At 38.0% G+C, this 9,518-nt stretch overlaps 1 pseudogene across 1 annotated transcript; it reads left to right on the plus strand.

The window, feature by feature from the left end:
- Positions 1 to 3,987: 3,987 nt before the first annotated feature.
- On the plus strand, positions 3,988 to 7,897 carry LOC149181108 (uncharacterized; annotated as a pseudogene). The gene is made up of 2 exons (XR_016256985.1): positions 3,988 to 7,137; positions 7,321 to 7,897. The product of XR_016256985.1 is annotated as an uncharacterized LOC149181108 (transcript).
- The last annotated feature ends 1,621 nt before the right edge of the window (positions 7,898 to 9,518 follow it).

The following is a 9,518-nucleotide window of genomic DNA, read 5'->3' on the forward strand; positions in this document are numbered from 1 at the left end:
TGGTTTATCACTTAAATTCCTGTTTAGGAACATTATAGAAACTTACAACCATTTCCATTCCCTGCCTCTATCTGGACGGATGTTTCTGTGGATTTCATCACTGGTCTCCCAAAGTCCGGCAACAAACCAGTGGTGGTGGTGGAAATATTTTCTAAATGTACTCATTTTTGCACTCTACCACACCCATTTACCCCCACTTTAGTGGCTCAAGTTTTCTTGGACCAGTTCTTCAAACTGCATGGCATGCCGACTTCCATTGTGTATGATCGCGACCCCACTTTTCACCAACAAATTTTGGCAGGATTTTTTCAAGCTACAAGGCACACAACTCCAACTAATTACTGCCTATCATCCCCAAACCGATGGTCAAACATAAGCAGTCAACAAATGTTTAGACACATATATGAGGTGCTTCACTTCAAAAAGGTAGCATAAATGGGTATAGTGGCTACCTTTAGCTGAATGGTGGTATAATACTAACTATCATGAAGCCACCAAGATGACTCCATATGAGGCAGTGTGTGGCCAACTCTCATCTTCACCTATTTCTTATATCCTTGGATGTTCTAAAGTATAGGCACTTGATCAACTCCTACAGAACCGTGCCGCCATGATAACTCATCTCAAAGATAATCTTCATCAAGCTCAGAGCTGAATGAAGCAATACATAGACCAACATCATTCCGAACGCACATTTGAAGAAGAGGATAAGGTACTCCTGTGACTCCAACCATAAAAGAAAACATCTCTCAAAGAAAAGGGATACCAGAAACAAGCACCAAAATTCTATGGGCCTTATCAGATACTTCAGCGCATAGGAGCAGTTGCCTACAAACTAGCCTTGCCACCTACTTCAAAAATCCATTCGGTCTTCCATGTATATTGCCTCAAGAAAGTGGTGGGGAACAATTGTAGAGTTCAAACATGTCTACTTGAATTGGATGAGGAAGGTTCACTTTGTTTCCCACTAGAACAAGACCTCGATACTCGTGAAAGACATCTATTCGACTGTATGATCAAGGAAGTCCTCATCAAGTAAAAAGACAGCTCTCCAAGAGATGCGACCTAGGAACCAACCACTATTCTTTAGCAGTTTCCACAGCATCAACCTTGAGGACAAGGTTTCTTTTGATGGGGGAGGGCAGGTTAGGGTCCAACCCTAACCCCCTTTATTTATGTAATAAGCCCAACGGGTCAAGCCAGATTCATAGTTAGTTAGAGAGTCAATAAAACCCACATAAATAATTGTAAATGGTTGACCTGTATTAGAGAAAAGGGACCACAATTAGTTGTAAATGGGCCATAGTTAATAAATAAAGTGGTTAACCCGTGTTATGCAAGGGACCACTAGTAGTTAGGGTTTTGGATGTCATTTAGCTATAAATAGTCTTAGTTAGTAAGGGAAATATCATCAAGTCTTATTGTAATTGAGCTCTGCTCTGTTGGAGGTTTCCCCCTCAAAGAGGCAAGTGAACATTGAATCTGTTTCTGAATAATAAAATACTTTGTAGTTTTTCTCATTTCATGTGATAATTTTGTGTTCTGGGCTATATTTCTTCGTATTTCTGGTATTATGGATTTCTCACAAGTCAAGAGCATAACAACGCTACTTTAATAAATATGTTACAGCTTGGAATCCATGTGACATACATTGTCGAAATGTCATGATACGTCGAACTCTAAATGATGATCCATGTCTTTTGAATACTCAACAAATTTTTTCTTGCAATCCCAAAGAAGATTATGAGCATTTAGTGAACCATGTCCAAAGGCATATGAAATGCAGTGTTGATTCTTGTTTGCAGAGAAAAAGGTTTTTCCTTTCATGTCGCTATCATGCTCCATGGGAGGTTCGTGTAGTGTCAACATTGTGCATAGATGAAAAAGGGAAAAAAAAAAGTATGAACTAGCATGAAATGATGATCGTTTAAATGTTCACAATGTTAATGTTTTAACAATGTGGCCTAAATATGCCAATGTGATTTCTTCCGAAGTTGTTTTCAAATCAAATGTTGATTGTTAGCCAGTTCTTTCTCGACATCAATTTTTGAAGTATATTGAAAAATATGTTTCAAAAGCAGAGAGAAGATCGGAAAATTATTACGAAATGTTGACCAGAGTTGTTGGTGGGAGTGGGTCTGAGGCTCTTGCATTCTCTGCGTATAGAAGGTTCCTTGCTGAAACATCTGTTGAGCGTGACATTGGAGCTCAATAAATGTGTCATTTGTTGCTAAAGTTGTCTCTTATTGTCTGTAGGCATAAACTATTCTCGTTGAATGTTGGAAAGAAAGTGTCCCAAAGGCTTTCGTTGCATTCTGATGAAGTTTTGTGTAGAAACAATTTCATTTAGGTTTATAAAACCCATTTTTTTGGAACATTTGTGCTTGATAGAAACAACAAGATCATGGAGTTTTGAGCTGAAGCGTAGGAAGGAGCAATGGAGGCCACGCGATAAGCATGTTATTGTTCATGTCTGGCCATGGTTTTATGTTGTTCTTGATGAAGGGTTGGAAGTGTTTGAAACATTTTGTTGAAGTGAGTTGCTTTTGTAAAAGTTGTTTCGTGACATTGGTTCAGATATCAGGTTGTCTACTTAAAGTATTTTTGAGAATTGGAGGAATTGGAGATATCGTGTGTGGCATGTTGATCGAGGCCCTTTGCCAAATGAATGAAATTAAGAGGATGTGGCGCCACTTATACATGAAGAAAATGTTGATCGGGATTTCGAGGAGTGGCAAGTTTTTTCGTGATTAGTTCCTCCAAGCTATGTAAACATTTTAGACCTTGATAATATTGGTAGAAGGGACTTTGATATTAATGATAATTGGCAGGAAATGATGGTCTCAACCAATTTTTTAGAACAAGGGATCAATTTCGTAAAAGATGCACAGTCCATAGGTGTTTTGAATTGTGGCTTTGTTAGGGACACATATTTGTCATGTTCCTCTCTATCAGAAAAACAACTAGCTGTTTTCGAAATTGTTTTTCGACACTTTGTTAATGGAAAAAATGATGGTGCTTTGAAAATGATTATTCCATGTACTGATGGAACTGGGAAGTCTTCTCTCATTGCCTGTATTTCTCATGCTATTTCTAGTTCAAGAATGGATGGTAAAAGTCCTTTGTTATTGCTTGCTACAACTGGTATTGTTTCTTTTAACATATATGGCAAAACAATACATTTTGCTTTAAAAAATCCTATAAAAGATATCAAGCCATTGTTGGCTCCCCGTTAATGGCGGTGTAGAAGGTCAATGCTTCCCGTGTGTTTCGTGGCATGTGCTTAAATCTAGTGATGTCTCTGTTTACTAACACCTGCGGGTTTTGGTGTAACAACAATCCTGACTTCAACAAGTGGTATCAGAGCCAGAGGTCTTGAGTTCGAAACACACTAGGCTCGCATTGGGGGGAGATTGTTGGCTCCTCGTTAATGGCGGTGTAGAAGGTCAACGCTTCTCGTGTGTTTCGTGGCATGTGCTTAACTCTAGTGATGTGTCTGTTTACTAACACCTGTGGGTTTTGGTGTAACAGCAATCCTGACTTTGACATTTTTTAAGAAGAAATTAACATAGAAATTAATTAGAAATAAAAATTATCATATCAGACATCTCGCAGTCTTTATAACATCATCCCGCAATTGAATAAATTATTCTTCCATTAAAAGCAAAAAAATAATTGCAAAGAAGTAACAGCTAAGTATGGGGGATATGTATTTTTAGTTCACGAAAGGAAACTTTTATGTCACGTTCCTGCGTATCAAAATACGTTTTTTGGTTTTTTTTTGGTTTTATCTTCATAGTTTCCTTTAAATGAACCTCGACAAATGGTAATATAATAAAAGTAAAAATCTTTGATAGGTTCATGTCTCAGTTGCTGTCCTGTCCTGTACACATAACTTTCAATGAATTAAATCCCCATGACAGAGTCCCTGGTCCACATTATTCAACATGCGTTGAAAATAAATTATAGAATACAAGCAGAAGGAACGCAGAAGAAGATAGGAATTGCCAACTGATTGCAAGGCATATGTCATCATATCCAGAAGCTCTGCAAGATTCCCTTCTTTTTATCCTTCCCACTTTAACCCCCCTGCCTCCCTGAATGAATGGATTTAGTATGATATCACGATAAAGTTTCACTTTGCAGTATTTGAAGAAAAGACGGCTGGAAGTAGCTAGCAGATAGTAGAGTAGGTGAGCATATTCCATTATAATGAAACTCCAAATTTGGATATTTGCTGTGCGTTTCAATTTCGGCTGTTTAGGTTTACTCTCGGCAGCTAAGGCCATCAACTGAGGGATTGTAATTTGTGGGCAGCTTTGCAATTGAAACAGAGGAGCCATTAGCTAAATGATTATGGGTAGCTTTGCAATTGAAACATTGTTGATTGTTGGGTTTACTCTACTGCAAAGCCATGGCGGGTGGATATCTTTTAAGAACTTCTCGGTGAATAGAAAATACCATGGTGATAAATAGAGCTATGCTGGCAAAATACCCAATAGCCTGAACTTGCAGTATAGGCTTGTGAGATACAGAAGAAACTATGGAGAACAAGATTGCTTTTTGGAGTGTATACTTGTTGCTTTCATGTGGTCTGCTACAGATGAACAGAGCCCAAGCTCTTCGTCAAGAGGTTCAAATTTTACAGCTGATGAAGAGTAGCTTGAAAGGTCCTCAGAATTCCATGAAAAACTGGGAAGACTCCGTTGATGCGCCTTGCAATTGGGATGGAATTACCTGCGACAATTCTACAGGTATGGTCACTCAAGTCATACTTGAAATCAAATTTCTGAATGGTCCTTTTCCGTCCAATATATGCGGTTTGAGCAACTTGAAGAAACTTCAACTGGGTGTAAATTACCTTGAAGGGAGTCTGCCATTGACCCTTATGAATTGCAGCAAGCTTGAATACTTGAATCTTACCAATAATTCTTTGTCCGGTACTTTACCCGACTTCTCTCCATTGACATCCCTGCAAATTCTAGATTTGACAATTAACAACTTCACTGGTCCATTCCCTGCTTCTGTGGGAAATTTACCAGAGTTGGCCTCTCTGAGCCTGGCAAACAATCCTTTCGATACAGGAAATATACCTGAAGAGCTCATAAAACTGAAAAAGCTCAATTTGCTTTACCTGGCTTCCCGCAATTTGGAAGGAGAAATTCCGAGTTTCATTTTAAATTTTACAGATCTGGGTTTGCTGGATCTCTCTATCAATAACCTCCATGGATCTATTCCAAGGGAAATTTCCAAACTCAGTAAGCTCTACCAACTGGAGCTCTACAGTAACAAACTTAGTGGAAATATACCTCGAGAGCTGTGTAATCTTACATTTCTGCAATATTTTGATGCATCAAAGAACATGCTTAGCGGAAATATTCCAGAGGAGGTTGGCAATTTAAGAAACCTCGTTTCCTTTCAGCTCTACATGAACCAACTGTCAGGTCCAATTCCCGAAGGTTTTGGGGAATTCCCGTATCTCGTAGGTTTGTCACTGTATCGGAACAATTTCACAGGCCAATTACCACAGAAGCTTGGCAGTCTATCCAAGTTTAACTTGCTCGATGTTTCTGAGAATCAGTTCAGTGGCCCGCTACCAAAGGATATGTGCAGAGGAGGAAATCTGCAATACTTTATGGTTCTGGATAACTCTTTTACTGGAGGGCTGCCTGAAACTTACGGAGATTGCAAAACTTTGGTTCGCTTTAGAGTTAAAAACTAAAAACAACAGTTTGAGTGGTCCGGTGCCCAAAGGAATTTGGGGACTGCCAAATGTTAACATTATTTATTTAAGCTTCAATAATTTTGTTGGTGGAATTGATCCAGAGATCGCAAATGTCAAGGAATTATCAGAGTTGTATATTCAGAATGATCAATTGTCCGGCATTCTGGTACCAGAGATTGGCATGGCAAAGCTATTGGTCAAACTTGAAGCAAGCAATAATCAATTTACTGGTCCAATACCAAAGAAAACTGGCGACTTGAGTGAGTTGACTGATCTGCTTTTGCAGAACAACATGTTTGAGGGATCCATACCAGACGAGGCTGGTTCCTGTACTTCTTTGGTTGTTGTAAATCTTGCACAAAATAATTTGCAAGGGTCAATTCCAGAGTCACTGGGATCTATTGCTGATCTGAACTCCTTAAATCTTTCAAACAACAAACTATCTAGTTCAATTCCAAGCAGTCTTGGTGCACTAAAGCTCAGTTTGCTTGATCTTTCCAATAATGAGTTAAGTGGGCCTGTTCCAGATTCACTTATTAATGAGGTAAACTGACACAGCTTTTCAGGAAATCCAGGGCTCTGTGCTAACAGCTCTGGAAATGATAATTATGATAATAACAATATACTGGAGACTTGTTCTGATTCTCATCGTGGGAAAGAAGCCAGACAAATGGGAATTATCTCCGGTCTCATTGTTGGTGCAGCATTGTTATTACTTGTGCTTGGATTGATACATTTTCAGCGAAGATATGGTCAAAATCAACTTGACCTGATGGATGAAAAGGATAACTCTTCTCGGAGCCTTATATCCTTTTAGAATTTAAGCTTCTCTGCAGAAGATGTTCACGAAGCATTATTAGATGAAGATAATATCATAGGCAGGGGTGGATCGGGCACGGTGTATTGTGTCACGTTGCAGAACAATGAAACTGTAGCAGTAAAGCGAATATGGACAAAGAACATCAACAGCAATAAGCGAAATGGGTTAGATAGATTGATAAAGGCAGAAGTGGATATTTTGGGAACAATTCGGCATAAAAATATAGTGAAGCTTTATTGTCATTTGTCAAATGGTAATTCAAATCTACTGGTATATGAATGCATGCCAAACGGAAACTTATTTGATGCTTTGCATGGAAATAATGAAGAGAAGAAATTAAAGAGAAGAGGTATGGATTTGGATTGGCCAACACGGTACAAGATTGCAATGGGAGCAGCTCATGGATTAGCATATCTTCATCATGACAGCTTGCCTGCAATTGTTCACAGAGATGTAAAATCTACCAATATTTTGCTGGATAAATTTTATGAGGCAAAGATTGCCGATTTTGGGATTGCCAAAAATCTTCAAGCTTGTGGAGGAAGGGATTCTATCGTAGCTTTAGCAGGCACCCATGGCTACATTGCTCCTGGTATGTTCAACTTAGTATTGTGCTCCCCTAGTTTGCACCTTTGTCATCGAAATGACAGTCCTTTCTCAAGGTTTTCATAGATTTTGCAGTTATAGATTCTAGCCTTTTTCAAAATCCATTTATATTTCTGTGTACATATTTGATGTAAATGGTTCAGTACTTACATCCATTTTTGCTATGCAGAATGTGCATACTTTTTGAACGTTACAGAAAAGAGTGATGTTTATAGTTTTGGTGTGGTGTTGTTGGAGCTTGTTACTGGGTTTCACACAAGATATGTTCCCAGAAAGATGCTTTTGAAGTTCTCGACTCAAATATTTGCAAGTCTTTTCAGGAAGAAATGATCAAAGTACTGAAAATAGCATTGCATTGTACCTACAACCTACCGGCACTGCGGCCAACAATGAGACAAGTTGTACAGATGTTGCTGGATGCTGATCCTTGCAATATCAATTTCAGGTCAATCCAGAGTGGGGATGATCCATACGACACAAACATTGCTGTTGACACTCATGCGAAACCAAAATATCGGGGTAAATATTGAGGAAATTACTTATAGCAGATATCATTTTCCATGCGGCTTTGTCTCATCTTCCTGACTAATTTAGATCGGAAAAGATCTGTGCTTGCCGAAGGTGTAATGATTGGCAGAAGTAAATTGATTCAAAGCCAGGAAGAAGGCAACTGAAATGCATTTACCAAAAAAGGTTTGACAGATCTGTGATGGAGATGTTCAGTTGGGTTCACTTAATCGTTTGCAGATATAGCAAGAAGATTCCCACTCTCTGAAGCATATTACAGGTTATTCAAAAATTTACCATGCCTTAGTTGTCTTTGACATCAATCTTCAACACGATTGTGGTGTTGTATTTTGCTGGTTTTAGCAATACCTTACCCTGCAGCTTTAGCCATTCACTGTACTTTGAGTATCTGTAGACTGTAAGGCCTGAAAGGCAAGAGAAAGTCGATATTGTACATATATATAAATATCTTCAGTAAGTTTGTCCTCCTATTTTTTATGGATTTTCAATCATCTTTCTGATTAAGGTTTATACTGTTTTATTCGTTTAAAAAGAATAGGTTCTAAGGCTTTTTACGTTTGTCTATGTTAATAATAGAATGCACCAAGGATAGAGGAGCTGGCAGTTGCCCACCCTACCATATCTTGTCAGGATCAACACCAAGGTTCCTGAACCAACTATTTTATTAAGTTTGATTTGGCTGGACAAAGATCTTGTATATTTAAAAAAATTTGATATTGAGCTTTGAAGTGTTCCTCTGGAAAATAGCATTATGGCTTATTACTTATGGAATTAGTGAGGCATGTTACTTGTTTTTCAACGACTCATTTCCAGAGCTTTTCAACTTCAATGGCACCGTTGTATGCCCTTTCCATTTGCATTTTTTTACTAGCTTCTCCTTGAGAACTTTCATTTGTTCCTTCTTTGGACCACACAGGTGTCTATAGTTTGTTGTAACCATGGAATCGTTTTAGTCTTCTTGCATTCAGAAGAAATGGTTTTTCCTGGATAACATGATGCTACAGAGGAAGAAATGATAACTAAGTGACTTGGACTAAGAATGCATTCGAGGTTTCTTCAAATGGTGTTTATATTTTTTTCATGCCAATAGTAAATAGAGTTAATTGTGCGTACAGAAAATCATTACTTGTACATTTTTGCAAAACAGTGATATTTGTAGTGTGTACTACTTACACAACTCTCGTTCTATTCAGTTAAACTGAAACATGGTTGGTCATAGCTTCTCTCCATATCTTGGATGGCTGCTAATTATTTGAATGTTTGAAAGAGCAAAAATAACTTATGACTGTTGTTTGTAATACTTTATTTAGTGATCTTCTTCATTCCATATTTCACCAGGTCGAATTATTGCTTCTTTGAACGTACAATTCTAGGTGAGGCTCATTGCAAATTGGTCTGGTACCTTGTATAGAATATCTTGACATATTTTTTATTATGTTCAAGACTTATTTTCAATCCGTCCTACTTATGAAATGGCAAGCTTGGATCCACAAGAGAGAGAGAGCTGTTGGCAAATTTTTTTGTACATTGTGTGTGTTTGAGGTACATAGAAGTTTTTTCTTTGCATATTTGCATGATGTAACAGGGAACAATGTAAGCAGAAACTAGAAAACCCTGGATTAGAGCTACTGGCAAACACACCCATATCTTTGTTTAGCGTCTATGTTCTTTACATATAATCATTGTTGTGGTACATTAAAGAACTATTTTCACCTTCAATATACTATTATTTTCTAGCTCTACATGTGTCTGTCTACAATTTCTTATGCACAAGTGGTTGTATCAGAGCTAGTTGCGCCCTGAATTGAATCAAGTTGCATTGAAGAAATTGCTTTCCCT

This window comes from Pinus tabuliformis, chromosome 3_2 (genome assembly GCF_031772625.1).
Source record: "Pinus tabuliformis cultivar Carrire ecotype Pingquan chromosome 3_2, CPIR1, whole genome shotgun sequence".
NCBI classification, from domain to species: domain Eukaryota; kingdom Viridiplantae; phylum Streptophyta; class Pinopsida; order Pinales; family Pinaceae; genus Pinus; species Pinus tabuliformis.